Below are 15,014 nucleotides of genomic sequence, written 5' to 3' on the forward strand. Positions count from 1 at the left end.
GACAAGGAGAGAGGGTGAAAGGGGTGGAAGTGGTTTTGAGGGGGAGAGGGGCTCTCTGGGAAGGGGAAATGGGTCAGTGCTGAGCACAGAGAATCCTCCAGGCAGGCAGATTCCTTTGCTGAGGCTGAAGCCCCCCTGATTTGGGGCTTGCCCTGCAGGGACCCATCTGCTCTGGTTATCTGCTGTGGCACCAGGAGTCCCTGTCCCTTGTTCCCTTCCCCCTTCTCACAGCAGGCTGCACAAAGGATCCCCCTTCTCCCATCCTGAATCCAAAATCCAGCACCAAGATCTCCCCTTCTCCCATCCTGAATCCAAAATCAGCACCAAGATCTCCCCTTCTCCCATCCTGAATCCAAAATCCAGCACCAAGATCTCCCCTTCTCCCATCCTGAATCCAAAATCCAGCACCAAGATCTCCCCTTCTCCCATCCTGAGTCCAAAATCCTGCACAAAGGTCTCCCCTTCTCCCACTTTGAGGTCCAAAATCCTGCACAAAGGTCTCCCCTTCTCCCACTTTGAGGTCCAAAATCCTGCTGCCCAGCCTGGCACAGGAGCCTGCCTTGCCAGGAGTTCTTGGGAAGGGAGTCCTGTTGTCCTGGGCCTGTCTGTCCCTCCGAGAGAGGGAACAGGAACCTTCAGAGGCTGGAGCCAGGTGACTCAGGGATTTGTGGCTTTTCCACACCAAAGTCTGCGGGGTGCAGCTGCCTACGTGGCTGCCTTCAAAGGCTTGGGGAGGAGGTGGCAGGTCCGGGCACGTCCTGCCCAAAACCGGCCCAATTTGGGAAAGCAAGTCGGAGCTGGAAGAGGTCAGGGTGTGGCTTCCCATGCACCAGGGCAAGGGAAACGGGAGCAATGGGGACCCTGAGTCCCGTGGGAGCAGCTGTGGCTTTCCCAGCACCTGCAGGCCTGGGGGAGAAGGGATGGAGGCAGGAACCAAGAAGGTCTGTGCAGCAGAGCCCCTGCCGGCTGGGAGGGGACTGGACAGAATTCCCTGGATCAGCTTGAGCTACCCTGTGGAGAGCTTGGGAAAGAGGCAGAGGGGAGTTAGGCGTGTGCAGGAGTTTTTGACAGCACAGTTTGCCATGTTCCTGCTGGGAAGGAGCCCTGGCATAGCCTCAGAGGCCTTCACACAAAGCCAGGGTGCCCCAAATGGCCATTCCTGTTGGGAAGGAGCCCTGGCATAGCCTCAGAGGCCTTCACACAAAGCCAGGGTGCCCCAAATGGCCATCCCTGCTTGGGGAGAGCTGCTGCTCAGCCCTCACTCCCATCTGAGTCCCTTGGGAAAGATCTGTTCCTTCCCTTCGCTCTGCCCACACAGACACACACCCAAACACCATTTTCCTTCCCTTGGGTTTGCTGTGGGATCTGAGGAAGATGAAGGGATACGAGGGGACCACAGGGAGCTGGGAAGGGCTTGGTGGGATGGGGACAGATAGAGAGGAGGGATCTGCCTCTCTGCTATGTTAGGAATGGAAGAGCAACAGCTTCAAACCCTGCTGGACTTCCTTGGGTTCTGCAGGGATGTCAGCCAGGTGGGAGGTTTGCAGTTGCACAGCTCTGGGAGCACAGGCATTGCCCCAGCCCAGACACGGGTGCAGGGAAGTCATCCCCACTGCCATAAAACTGTAGGGCAGCTCTCACCAAAGAATTTAATCTGAGAGAGGATCAGCAGGAGCCTGGTGAGACATCCCAGCCCCGCTGGGACAGCAGGGCTTGCTTTGCACATTGGCCGTTCCTTGGCTGGCGCTCTGCTTGCAGGTAATTAAAATGGCTTAACCCTGCAGCCCCAGCAGCTGCCTGCAGCTCGTGTTCTCTATGCCCAAGGGACCCTGCCCTCGGTGTCTGCTCCAGAGAACCCCTCTCTGCAAGGCGGGTTTGGAGGATAAAAAGATTTCATTACACAGGCAGAGAGTGAAGGCAGAAACTCGAACGCCTTTTTCTAAAATCACTGCAATGGAAAGAAAGAAGGGAGAAGAGAAAATCCGAGGGATGTAAAGAGGGGGGTTGTAGATCCTACAAGGAGAGAATTCTGAGTGTTCCTGTTATGCCAAGTGTATCTGGAGTATTCCCAGAGCAAACAGTGCAATTACTTTGGATTCACACTTTGCCACGGAGTTGTCAGGCCCGAGGTTCCAGCTCCCAAGGGCTCTGTGCAGACTTGCAGATGAGTTGTTGTGCTTTCCCAGGGGATGTGGAAGCTCTGAGAGGAAAGGCCACGCTGACTTTTCTGAGGACGGCTATAAACTTCCTCTTCCTCTTGGGCTTTGTGTTGCTTCCCTGTCTGAGTCCTTCGCTTGGGGACATCCAGAGCAAAATGTCCCCTCCTTGTCTGGGTGTTTGTGGAGGCTGGATAGCCCCCAGGGCTGGGAACAGCCGTGGGGATCTCACTGGGCTCCCTCTCAGCTCGCCCTGAGAAGAGCCTGTTATTTTCCTTTTCAGGGCTGTTGTTTCTCTCTGATGGGATCTCTCCTGAGGAAGGCGTGTCCCTCCCCTCAAGGAAGGCTCTTCCCTTCCCTTTGGGGCACGTCCTTCTCATCCTCTGTGCACTGCTTGCTGCGTCCCTGTGGGTCAGGGCACGGGATGAGCTCAGAGGCAGAACCCACCTTGGCACACTTGGACTGATCTCCTCTCCCCTTCTTGATCTGCTGAGATCCCTGTGACTGTCACAGCCCTGCTGTGGTGACAGCATCACAAACAAGAGGCTCCCAAGCCTGGAAGAAATTTTTGGTTTATTCAACTGCCTCCTCTCAGAGCTTTTACTGACACAGTCCTGAGACCTCCACCTTTCACTGCAGATTGAGCCTTTGAACTCTCTGAGCCCTGCACTAACAGGGGCTAATGACATTTATCTACATACTTACCTTCCTTCTCCACTGCCTCTTGTCACTCTGAAGTTACCTCCAGTAAAGGTTTGTGGCACCCAGGTGACAAACACTTTTTCCAAGATGGGACAATTGCTGTTCAAACAGGTTTAGAGTCTCCTTTTAGTCTCTTTTCCCTGTCTTCTCTTTTAATTCATTTTCCATTCATTTAATACCCACATGCTTATTTCTGGAAGTCTTCCTCCACTACTATTCTGGTCAGTTTTTTACCAAATTGGAAATGGGACTTTTTGTCCTCTTTCCTCTTGCCATTAGCTATTTATACCCTCCCATCCATCTCTTTAGGTAGCCAAGCACCCAGCTGTGTTCTCTCTGCCACTCTGGTCCCTAAGCAACAGGTGAAGGTGATTCTGAGCAATTCTCAGCTCAAGCAGGGGTGACAAACCAGTGACACTGCAGCCTGGGAGCAGCCCCAGCCCAGCTGCCACATCCAGAGGTGGTGGAGCACCCAGGGGAGCCACAGCCAGGCTGGTCCCATCCTTCTGAGGAGGAGTTCTTGTCTCCCTCCTTGGGATTCTTTCTGCACAGCTCCTCCTCACCTGGGTGATGAGGTCAAGGCATGGAGTCACAGCATGCTTTGGGTTGGAAGGGACCTTAAAAACCATTTTATTCCTCACCCTGCCAGGGGCAGGGACAGCTTCCCTTGAGTCCCTTGAGTCCCATCCAACCTTGCCTTGGACATTTCCAGGGAAGGAGAGTCCACAACCTCTCTGGCAAAGCCCAGCCCATCTCCCCTGCAGGCCTCTCTGCTCCTGCCTCCAGTGGTTTGTCCTCAGAGCCATTTCCCCCACCCTGGGCACTCCCCTGAGGGAGGACAGAACTGCTCCTGTGGGAAATGGGGTATTTTGGAGCACCCATCCTCGCTCCAGCCCTTGGGAGGCAGCAGGGCTGCAGGCATGCTGTGCTGGGGAGGGTGCTCAGGAGTTCCCAGCTTTTCCAAGATAAAAGTTCTGCTGGAAACCTGGAGGACCCTTTCATTCCTTCATTCTTCCTCCCACCAGGAGAGCTGTCTGACATTTTTGGGGTAAAGTTTGTCTTAAAATATGCACAATGTTCTGGAGGAACTGTGTCCATATTGTCATGTCTGCTAAAAAATGTAACCTGGTTTGTGTTCTCTCTCTCTCTCCCCCTCTTTTTTGCCCCCAAATCTGAAAGGAACAGGAGTTCTCTCCACCAGCCTCCCCTGGGGTTGTTAGAGAGTGGAAAGGCACAAGCAGCAGACGGAGGAGGAGGAGGTGGGCACAGCAGGCAGGTGCAGGGTGGGAGCAAATCCGTCTGTCAGGAAGGAGGAGCAGACAGAAGCCAGAGGGAGAGGGGCTGTGCAGTGGCTGTGGGTCCCACACAGCTTGCAGGGCTGGCCCAAGCCCCCAGGAAACTCCTAACCCAGGGCCGGGGTGGGATGAGAGCCAGGAGAGGATGAGCCCCGATGGATCAGAGCCTGGAGTGAAGGTGGGGAGAGCCACAGGGAGGTGGTTTGTGTTTGGGGGTGAGAGCTGTTGGAAAGGTCAGCTGTGGGGATGACTAAGGCAGCACGGGCTGGCAGAGTGGGGATGTTGGGCGTTTCAGAGGGAGGTCTCCTTCTGCTTTGTGGCTGTCATTTGAAAACTTCCACGGAAGGCAAATTTCAAAAGAAAACTTTGGCCTGGCTTCATCCATAATGCCCCCATTCCGTGGCAACCAAAGCATCCCACCCTGGCTGCGCTCCTGGTCGGTGTTTTACCATAATGCCATTTCAAAGAAATGAGAGTCCACAAGGAAAAACCATTTCAAACTTATCAAAAGGGCTTTTTTTTTTTTTTTTTTAATTGAATTTTCCCAAAATCAGCACGTTCCACTAGATGGTTTTGGCTTGGACTGAGTGACACTTTTCCATCAGAAAAATATGCTGCGCTGGAAAATGTTCCACCAGCTCTGGTTATTTTTTCATTGCATGCTTTCCATTTTTGTGGCAGCCTCCAGTTTGAGCTGAGACAAAGCACACAGGAGTCCCCTGAGAGCAGTTGACCTCCTGGTCCTTGGAAGAGCAGGATGGCTCCCTGGAGCTCTCCCCAGTGGCACAGGAAAATCCATCTGCCTTCCACATCCTTCTGCACGTGGCTTGCTGCTCCCTGAGAAGGAAACAGGGACCTGGTGCTGATATAGTTGAACAGAAGTCAATGAAATCACCATGAAAGTCAATAAAATCTGTCAGTTAAGGCCAGCTGAGCTGTTTAACCCTGAGAATCCAGGCTGGGAATGAGGAGTTGGCTCTTGGCTTGCTCCATCCTGCTGCCTGTGCGTGGATCTCCATGGGGAGCTGATTGCTTCTGGTGCTGCCTGGTCTCTCGTGGATCAGGACTTGGGGAACAGTTTTAGGGCAAATTTATGATTCCAGCCTGCCACAGGGATTGAGGCCTGCCAGAGCTGTGGGGATCCCAACCTTCCTGCTGGGAATTAAAGTGAAACACCCTGAGAGAGGCCCCCAAAGTGTTGAAGGTTGTGTTTGAAGGGACACCTTTGTCCCTGGGCACTGAGGCACTCAGCACTGGTGTCACTCCACCTCCTGAGGGACATTTGTCATCAAATTCCCCGGAGTGCTGTAGCACGCCCCAGCTCCTCCCTGGGGCTACCTGGAAGCACAAAGCCACCTTGTTGGAGAATGGGATACTCAAGCATGGAGAAATCTTTAATTTCTCCTCCTGGAAGTTCACCTGTGTCCCTCATTGCATTACAATCACAAAGGAGATATAACTTTTGAGTCCAAGTCCCCAGTTTACTCAGCAGAAGGAGCAATGCTCCCACTGAGAGGTGTCCAAAGGGAAATGGGAGTTTGTGAACTCTTCTCTGCAGGACAAATCATCTTTTTTTTTTTTTTTTTCTGCAGAATTCCCTGCTCCTCCTGCCTCGCCCTCTGCTCTGGTCTCTCTGAGCCCTTGCTGACAGCCCTCACCCTTCCGGGCAGGGAAGAGGGGCTGTACCTGGTTGTTCTCCCAGGAAAGCAAAGCCCAGGCACCCCAGAGGATGGGGCAGGGAGCGTGACCCGTGGTGGGAGGTCTCCCTGCTGGGCTCTGACCCTCCCTCCCTGCTTTCCTCCCCCTCCCCATGCTCAGCCTGCCTTTAATGGGTGGTCTTGTCCCTTGTTTACAGTCCTGGCTCTTGCAGGCCCCTCTAAGCCCAGAAATCATTCCTCACACAGCCTGGATGGAGGCTGGGACCTTAATGGGTGGGAGAGCTGCATCTCCACCCATCACAGGGGTCACAGAATGGTTTGGGTTAAAAGGACCTCAAAGTTCATCCCGTTTCACCCCCTGCCATGGGCAAGGACACTTCTCACTATCCCAGGTTGTTCAGAGCTCCATCCAGCCTGGCCTGGGCACTTCCAGGGATGGGGCAGCCACAGCTCCTCTGGGCACCCTGTGCCAGTTCCTCACAGCAGAGAATTTCTTCCTAAAATCTAATCTAACCCCGCTCTTTCTCAGTATGTGGGGCATTTCAGAAAAGTGGGGCTGGCTTTGCTCAGAGGGTGAATGGCACACTCACCCCCAGCCTCAAAGTCTCTCCTGATTTCTGGCATGTCCTTAGCACAAAATCTCAGAGATTTGGTTGCAAGCACTTTGCTCATGGTTGGTAAAATCAGGAATCTTGAGCCACATTTTGGGAACCTTTAGTGGAGCTCTTACCTGGGCAATGTTTAGTTTCCACACTCTGCCTATTAAATGGATTTTCCACTTCATCTCCCTGGGTTTCCTCAGCCATGGAAATGAGGGTGACTCTGCCATTTGCATGAGGGGTGGGTGAGGCTCTGGGGATGCCTCCATCCCTGCTTCCTCGGGTGGGAATTGCCACCATCCTCTGCACACCCCCACCTCCAACCGGGTGAGATTGCCGGTGCTTGCCTGGGTGGCCTTGGGCACATCTCTTTGTCATTCAGCACCTCTGATTTCCCCACCCCTGAAAGCAGGGGTAATAAGGCTTTCCTGCCTCTCAGGGTGTTGGAGGATTAATTAGTTGCTGTTTGAAAAGCCTTTTGAAGATGCAAAGCTTTTTTCCATAAATATGCAGAGTGATTCCTGCAGATGGGGCCCAGGTAGGACTGGAGCTGTGTCTGCCTCTGCTCTGTGGAGATCATAAACCCGGGAAGAAGTGAAATCTGTAGAAATTCCTTCCACAGGGGCTTGATGATAAGAAAGCTGAGCAGCAGCAGGCTGGAAATCAAGCAGAGCACTGAATTTGGGGTTATTTGTGCTCACTGTTCTTTGTGGGCTGTTGTTCACAGGCTGGAATCTTTAAACAACCCAGAGAAAGTTGGGAGGTCTGAGCCTTTCCCACTTCTCTGCAGAGATATCTCTAGGGCAAGATAAAAACACATTAAAAGAGAAATCACAGGCAGGGAGCCAGCGAAGGGTGTCTGTCCATTGCATCTGTTGGTGCCATGTTTGCATTTGTCTTGTTTGCAAAGCTTTTCCCTACTTGTCAGCCACCAGAACATATATCACATTCTCCTGGTTACAAAAAAAAAAAAAAAAAACAACAAAAAACCACAAAAACTTGCTTGTTTCTATCATTTGAAACAAATTACAGAAGAACAGAGCGTGGCATTCCTGCTTGTGAGAGGAGGAAACATTTCTTTTTAACTTCGGGAGATAGTGAGATATCAGCAATATGTTATATCCTGAGAGATAATGGGAGGAAAGCAAAACCACAGGCAGAAAGCTGTGACTGTTAAACTTACATTTCAACTGTAGGAAAGTCAGAGTTTTGATCTTCTCCATGAAAATTACAGGGCTGGCCAGCACCAGCGGGGTTTGGCAGGGGTGCACTTTTCACCACGTTTTGGACACAAGACCAGCATTTGGATCTTTGATAATTTCCTGTGACCGGGCATCTCTGCTGATGAAAGAGGCTTGGTTTGAGTGGGGACAGAGGGAATTGGCTGCTGGGGCAGCCAGAGGAGGCTGCCAGTTATTAACCCTGGCGCTGAAGTCACGCCTGAGTCAGCAGAGTTTCGGCTTTGTCCCGTTCCCATTGTGGAGGCGAGTGAGTCATTCCCTGCTCCTGCCCTGAGAGCTCCCCCATTTCCTGCTCCAGCTCCGAGCCCACAGACCAGCCAGGGGAGGAAGGATCTGATGTTCTCTCCTTTTTCTGTGCCATCAAGTTTATTTTTGTTTTTATTGAATCTCTTCAGGCTCGAGTTCCCTCCTTTCGGAAATGAGGCTCTCCATGGGTTACTATCTTGATCCCCTCTTCACAGCTCCTCATTAAATCCCTCCTCCTTAGCACCTGGAGGGCTCTAATAGCGAGGAGATTTCGCACTGGACCAGCACTCCTTGAACAATATCCAAGGCAACAAGGAAGTCCAAGAAAGAGGCAGAGCAGAGAAAACACTCGTGTGCATTTGGGGACTCAGCCCATCAAGATAAGATCTCAGGACAGTCTCAGCTTAATTAGCTTCCCTCTTCTCAAAGCTCCAGCTTCTTTCCCTTCCTCCACACTTGATTTTCCAGCTTTTCTTCCCCACCCAACCACCAAATAAGCATTAGCTCTGCTTGTGGTCCCCTTTCTTTTGCTTACAGGTTAGAATTGGTAAGCAAAAAGACCTTGGTTTTTTCCTTGCTGGCAGGCAGCGAGATGATTCCAGAGAGAAGAGTCTTGGTTTTTTGGTTCCTTGGCTTTTCCTGGCCAGCTGCCTGCTTTTCCTAGTGCAGAATGTCATCCTGGACATATCCACTGGTGGAACAGTGGCTGGGGATGAGGAGGGGTGAGCGAGTGGGCTGGGGTGGGATGGTGGAGACACAAGAGGGATGGGAAGACTTTTAAGGCTACAGTGGAAGGAGGGCAAACCAAAGAAAGTCACAAGCAGCTGGAGAGGCAATCCTGGAGACAGGCAGTGGGGAGGGTAGGCGATGTTACGTGGAAATTGCAGGACAAAGGGACTGGAGTTGTGAAACCAAGCACTGGACAGGTGGGAGCAAGAGCACACGGCAGGAAAAGAGCTGAGGAAGGAGCTGGAGTCACATCCAGCCCACAAGGAGAGGGGAAATGAGCCAAGTGGCCAGCAGTGAGGCACGCCAGGGGCACGGGGCAGCCTGTGTGTGCCCAGGTGTGTGGGAGCTGGAGGAGCTGGGCGCGCTGGGGCGGGCCGGGCGCTGCGCGGCGGGGACGGAGCCTTTGTGCTTTGTTGCTGAGCATGGGCTTTGGGAGCTTTATTGCAGGAAGGCCTTTCCCAGTGCTGTGTCAGCTCTTTCTGCAGCAGCCCTGCTCTGCCAGCCTCCCTGCTTTTGCCATGGGGCATGTTCCCCTCCCCGTGACTTGGGGGGTGAAGCAAAGCAGCTGTGAGAAAGCCAGGGAAGGAACGGCAGGGAGGGAGAGCTGGGAGCAGAGGCAGGCTGCTGTTCCCATCCCATTTCCCTGCTTCGCAGCCCTTTTCCTGGCTGGATGCAGCTGGGGATGTTTGCAAAGTTGAGAAACTCATGGTCTGGTCTGGTCTGGTCTGGTGGTCATCCCTGACTCTTCAATCTGTGGCCCATCCCACCCCGGCTTCTGCTTTTCTTTCATCTCTTTCTACCAGGAGCACTGGGACAAGCATGGCCTTGCTCTTGCTTGGGGCCTGTGTGTGAATCCCAGCGGTGGCTCAGTGACCAGATTTCCCAAAGTGGAACAGGGAATAAGTGGAGCATCAATGGATGAGGCCCTTTGGGGAAGAGCTTTCATTCAAGGGGCTCCTGAGGCTGCTTTGTGCTCCATTTACCCAGAGAGGAAATCCTGCACAGGCAGGAGAAGGCTTTATCCCAAAGGCAGCCAATGATGGCCTGGCTGGAGACCTCGCTCGATACAAGCCATTGACTGGTCCTGGGGTAAAATCATCTCTGCTCTGCTGCCATGGGCTGGATCTGGGTCTGAACCAGTGACCTCGAGGAGAGGACCCCGTGTTTCCCATCTGCAAGCCAAAGGCCAGCCCAGTCCTTTCTTGTCTGGGAGGCATTTATTTGGCTGAGGGCCAGGCGGGCCATTGTACAACGCTGCCATTTCCCGACAGCTCCCATAAATCTCTCCCAGCTCCCACTGGGAAGGGGGAAGGGATGCCTGGGCGTGCAGTTTCTCTCTTGGGGTGCCCCCACCCCACCCCAGTGTTATCTCAGGCCTTTCATGTGCAGCCATGTCACCTGGAGCTATAATCTTGCCACATCTCTCTCATCTTCCTTCTAAGGCTCCCCCTCCCCTCGTGTTGGAAACTCAAGTTTTACAATCCCTGTGGTGCTCAGGCTCTGCAGGAGTGAGTCAGTGGATGACAGAGAGACCTCCAGTGAAAGCCTGCTGCCACAGGAAGGGCCTGGGGTGACTCACTGGAGCCCACTCCTTCACTGCAACGGGCTCCCAGCAGGGCGAGGCAGGCCCTGTGCTCTTGGAAGAGCAGCAGAATCCTGATTTAAATGCCTGGCAATCAATGCAAAGCCTCCCTGGCAAGAGCAGAGCTACTAACCCAAACCTCTTGGCCAAGTGCCGCCTCACACCTTTGCTTCTTGCCACCTGAAATTCCCCTGCTGGGATTTAGGATCTTTTTTCCTGTGTTTCCCACCCTGCCTGAAACACCTGGGATGTTCCTTTGGGCTGCTGGAGGCTCTGCCCCACAAGAGTTGCATTTCAGACTTTGTTTTCCTTTGGAAAGATTCAGAGTTCAGAAACACCAGCAGAGAAATTTTGAAGTGCCACCGAGTGGAAAGTTTTGGGCTCCTGCTCCATCCCGCTTTTCCTTCATGGAAAATTTGCAGTGTCTGTGAGAGATACGGGACCGTGGATGGGACATCGCTGCCCGTGGCCATGGTGCTGTCCCAAAATCGGGTCCTTTTGTGTGAGTTTGTGCAGGTTGAAGTGTGAGGCGTTGATTTGTCCTCCTGTAGGATCCCAGCTGCTGTGACTAAGAATCAGGAGCGATCCCTGTGACATCTGCATCAGTCATGATATTGCCACACCAGAGGGTGGCTCATCACGCTCTGCCAAGGGCTGTTTCAGTGCCCTGGGGGGGAGATGAGTATCAGGGAACGGGAGGGAGAGAAATTGGTGAGAGGCTCAGCAGAGGCAAGGTTGTGCAAAGCAGAGTGGAGTTCACATGGCTCTTAACAAAGAGGCATTGAGTGAGGTTGTGACAGAGCTCACCCAGAGCCTGGAGATCATTTCCAGAGCTTTCTGTATGGGGGAGCAAGAACCTGATTTGCAAGTGTGGGAGCCTTGCTGGAACAGCACCTCCTGGGCTTTTAGGAGAAAGGGTTTCCAGCTCCAAGAGCCACCACCTGCCACTTCTGCTGTGTCCCAATGCCCCTGACACGCAGGGAGTGCAGACCTTCCTTCCCAGCCCCTGTGCCTCAGGGCACCTCGAGCTGAGCACGGGAGCCCCCGGGGCCTCGGTGAATATCTGGGGTTGGGATCGTGGGGAAAGGCACCAACACAAACCACTTCAGAGGCCAAGGTGGAGGAGTAGGATCTCCGAGGTCTGCACTAATGAGGTCTTGGCACCAACATGTCTTTGGCACATGGCTGGGCCCTTTTTGGTCCGTGACAAAAAATAACACCACAAAACTAATGAATAAAATGCAAGTGGGCAAGCTGCAACCCATCCAGCTAATCCTTGCTCGGGTGCTGGCTGCCCCTGGGAGGTGTCAGCATGGATTGGTGGGCACTGGGAGATCTGGGGTGTGAAAATGGCAGGATTCATCCCAAGCTTTCTCCCTGCCCTACCAACCACACGGATCGTTCAGCAAAGGAGGAACGCGGCCAATCCCAGCACTTCACACACACACACATCCAGCTGAATATGTTCAAACCTCTCCAGAGGCTGATTAGTGATTTTATTTTCTCCTCCTCTGCCGGCCGTGCGTGCTCATTGCCATCAATTATCTATGCATTTGCCCTGATGAATTATTGAGTGTGTAACGGGGTGAGGGAAGGCCCGCCAGCCCAGCTCAGTCACCTTGCAAACAAGCACTCTCCAGAGCGTGGCAACAGCCAAGTTTGCCCTCTGGCTTCTGATTTAGGATGGGGAGCTGATCCAGCAGCCTCCCAAACCCCTTTCCCCCATCTGTCCCCCTTCCTCATCGCTGCATTGAGGTGTGGGTGCTCCTGGAGCAGAATGGGTGCGTTGTTTTCCTGATTTAAGGCTTGGGTGAGTGGAACAGAGAGAGTTTTTCCTGTCTTGCAAAAGAGTTGTTCAGTCACCTGGAAAGGAAACGCGATTTCCGCGCTGTGTTTGGGGTTTTTCAGGGTGTTTTTTTGTTTGTTTTGTTTTGTTATTTCTTCTGCTGGGTGTTATTTTTTTGTTTTCCCTTTTCCCCTGGAGCCTTGAGAAAGTTTGGAATGTGTTTTTGTCAAGGCTGCTGCATGTAAGGGCCTGAATCCCAGCTTTGGCAGCATTTGGCTCTTGGCAAGCTCTCCTCACTCAACTGGCACCAGCTTTTTCCCTGGCCAGAAGTCTGGCTCTTCACACCTGGGCACAGGAGGGTTCTGCAGGACCATTGCGGCTTCAGGAACAGGTTTATCATCTCCAAAATCCACTTTTTCTCCAGTTTATGTCCAAACCCAGCCTGTTTTGATGCATGGGTCCCATGGCAGGGGGAGGGCAGAACTGGGAATTGTTGCTGCTGCTCAAGGTCAAGATAAATAACTTGATTTTTAAAAGGGACAGTTCATTAATTTGCAGGGAAATCACAGCATAAAGGAAGGGCACAGTAATGATGGATGGAGTGGGAGACTGGACTGACCTCCCCTGTGCTATCCATCACATTCCCTGCTGGAATGGCTGCAGCTTGATTGACCTTATCTCCATTCAAGAGGCACATCTCAGTTGCCCATCAGTCGCGGCCTTCAGCCTGGCAGCGCTCATGCCACAGGGACTGCCAGCCCTGCAGGGTGACTCTGAGGAGAATCTGGTGGCCTTCCACCCTCTCCTGTCTGCACTTTGGCTCCTCTGCCGCTCCCGGGCACCAGAGGAGACGCTGAGCCGTGACTTCCCGCGCTGGCGGATGGGGCCGCTTTGCTGGGGTGTGGAAATGCCGGTTCAAAGGGCCCCGCTGGGCCCCGTGGGGGGTCAGGGAGCTTGTGGGGAGCAGAGCCAGCTCTTGTGGGGAGCAGAGCCAGCTGTGGCAGCGCCCCAGCCCCAGGCAGGCCCCGCTGGGGGCACGAGCCCTTGGTGAAAGAGGCGCTGATGACTCCGCGCTCCCCCGGCCCTGGGAGCTGAGGGAGTGCTGAGCACACCCACCCAGGCTGGGCCGTTCCCAAGGCCCTGGCTACGTGATTGAAGTGCTCCCCAGCAAGCTCCCACACGCTCTGGGAGGCTCTGGAGCCTTCCGAGCCAGACTGCTTGGCAAAGCTGTTCCTCACCTCGGTGGGTGTGGGCAACGCTGCGAGAGGCTCGCTCACCTTCCAGGGTGGAAGGAGCAGCATATGCTGCGCAGCATGGTGGAGACATCTCCCCCTCCCCTGGGCACCCATTCTTCCCTCAGATCCCAGCGTGGCCTCATCTAAACCCAGCCTGTGCCCTCGTTTCAGCAGGGAGGATGTTGTGGGCGCTGGCGGCAGAAAAGTCCTGCAGTGTGCCCTGCTGCTGGGACATCCTTCTCCAGAGGGGAAACATGGTCCAGATGTGACTTTCTCAGAGTGGGGACATCCCTACCCTCTGCTTTGTGGAGGGAAAACTGTGGGGAAGATGGCCCTGGCTGTGCTGGGAGGGGAAGGGTGCACCCTGCCAGCCCCAGAGGACACGGTGGCTTTGTGCATGCAGGCACTTGAGGGCACCAGCGCTTTGCTGTGGCTGTAAGAAGCTCTGGAGAACATTCCTGAGCACCCAGCTGCAGTGCTGGGGTGTGGGGCTTGGCTCGGGGAGCAGGGGGCAAGTTCACACAAAGCTCTGGAGGCCGAGTTTCGGTCGGAACTGCTGATGGCTGTGGTCAGCTGGTGGCGTCTCGTGGCCAGGCTGGGTTGTTGGGGCTTGTCCTCAGGGTCACAGGAAGGAGAAGGGAGAAAGAAGAGGCGTGGATGAGATGCGGGGATTAGGATAAGGCTGGGAACAGCAGGCAGGGAGTGAGGGGGCAACGTGGAGTGTGGGTGGAGAAGAGTTTTGTCTGCCTGCACTCGTGTGTGTGTCTGTGAAACTGCAGGAAGGAGACTCTTGGAGAAGTCCCAGGGCACATCTGCCACGGGGACCAACACTGAGGAGTTTATTTTAGCCTTGGACAGGGAGCCATTCATCCCTGGAAGAACCGAGTAGGGTGACATTTCTCTTTGGAGGTGCTGTCTTGTTTCTCTTGCTCTGCATTTTTCTTTCCCCAGCCCCTCTCTCTGTTCCATTACTCTTTCATGTTCCTCACTCTCTGTGCAAAACATGAAAGAGTCCTCTATCTTTCTTTTTTTTTTATTATCCCTTTCTTTCCTTTCCTCCCTGGCTCCCAGAATCCATCCAACTGCAGATTCTCCCAGAAGCTGGGAGCAAAACCCGCTTTTCTCGTTCTTCCCACCTTGCCTCTCTGCTGTCTTTATCATACAAATACTGGCTGTATAATTACCAGAGCATTATCTCTGAACACACAGATTAGGAAAAGACACAGTGGCAGCAAAGATGAATTTCAGGGTCAGTCTGGTGGGAGATACTTTTCTCCATCTGTCAGGGGAGGAATCAACTGAGACAGAAGAGCTGTCATGGACTGCAGCTCCCACTTTTCACCAGCACCTTCCACAGAATCAGGGTGGAAGGTTCCTAAATTCAGCCATCTCTGGGGTTATAAAAAGGCCACAGAAAGAATCTGGATGATACAGGGAGATCATGCAAGGTGTAGAGGCAGTGCCTTAAAGCTGTTCTCATATGGGAATTATTGCTGCCCTGAAATGAGGGCTGAGTCTTTGCAGCTCCTTTAATTACTGCTGCAGCTCCAATGGGATTAAATGGATGTCTGAGTGTGTGTTAGCATATGTTGGGATGTGCTGTGCTGATAAACATCAGGGCTTTCACATGCCTGCAGACACACATGCCCTGCATATTTACCATGGCTGACTCCGTGTCACCCTGAGCTGAAGACAAAAGGGAGGAAGGTGTTATTGATGCAGCCTTGTGCCTTTGGGTGATGATGATGATGAGCCCTGGGCTGGGCTGGTCATAGTGGGAGGAAG

At 53.4% G+C, this 15,014-nt stretch overlaps 1 protein-coding gene across 7 annotated transcripts in view; it reads left to right on the forward strand.

The window, feature by feature from the left end:
• Positions 1–15,014, forward strand: part of NECTIN1 (nectin cell adhesion molecule 1) — a 98,569-nt gene that overhangs the window by 27,835 nt on the left and 55,720 nt on the right. The gene's annotated exons all lie outside the window — the stretch shown is intronic.

Source organism: Motacilla alba, chromosome 24 (genome assembly GCF_015832195.1).
Source record: "Motacilla alba alba isolate MOTALB_02 chromosome 24, Motacilla_alba_V1.0_pri, whole genome shotgun sequence".
NCBI lineage: Eukaryota > Metazoa > Chordata > Aves > Passeriformes > Motacillidae > Motacilla > Motacilla alba.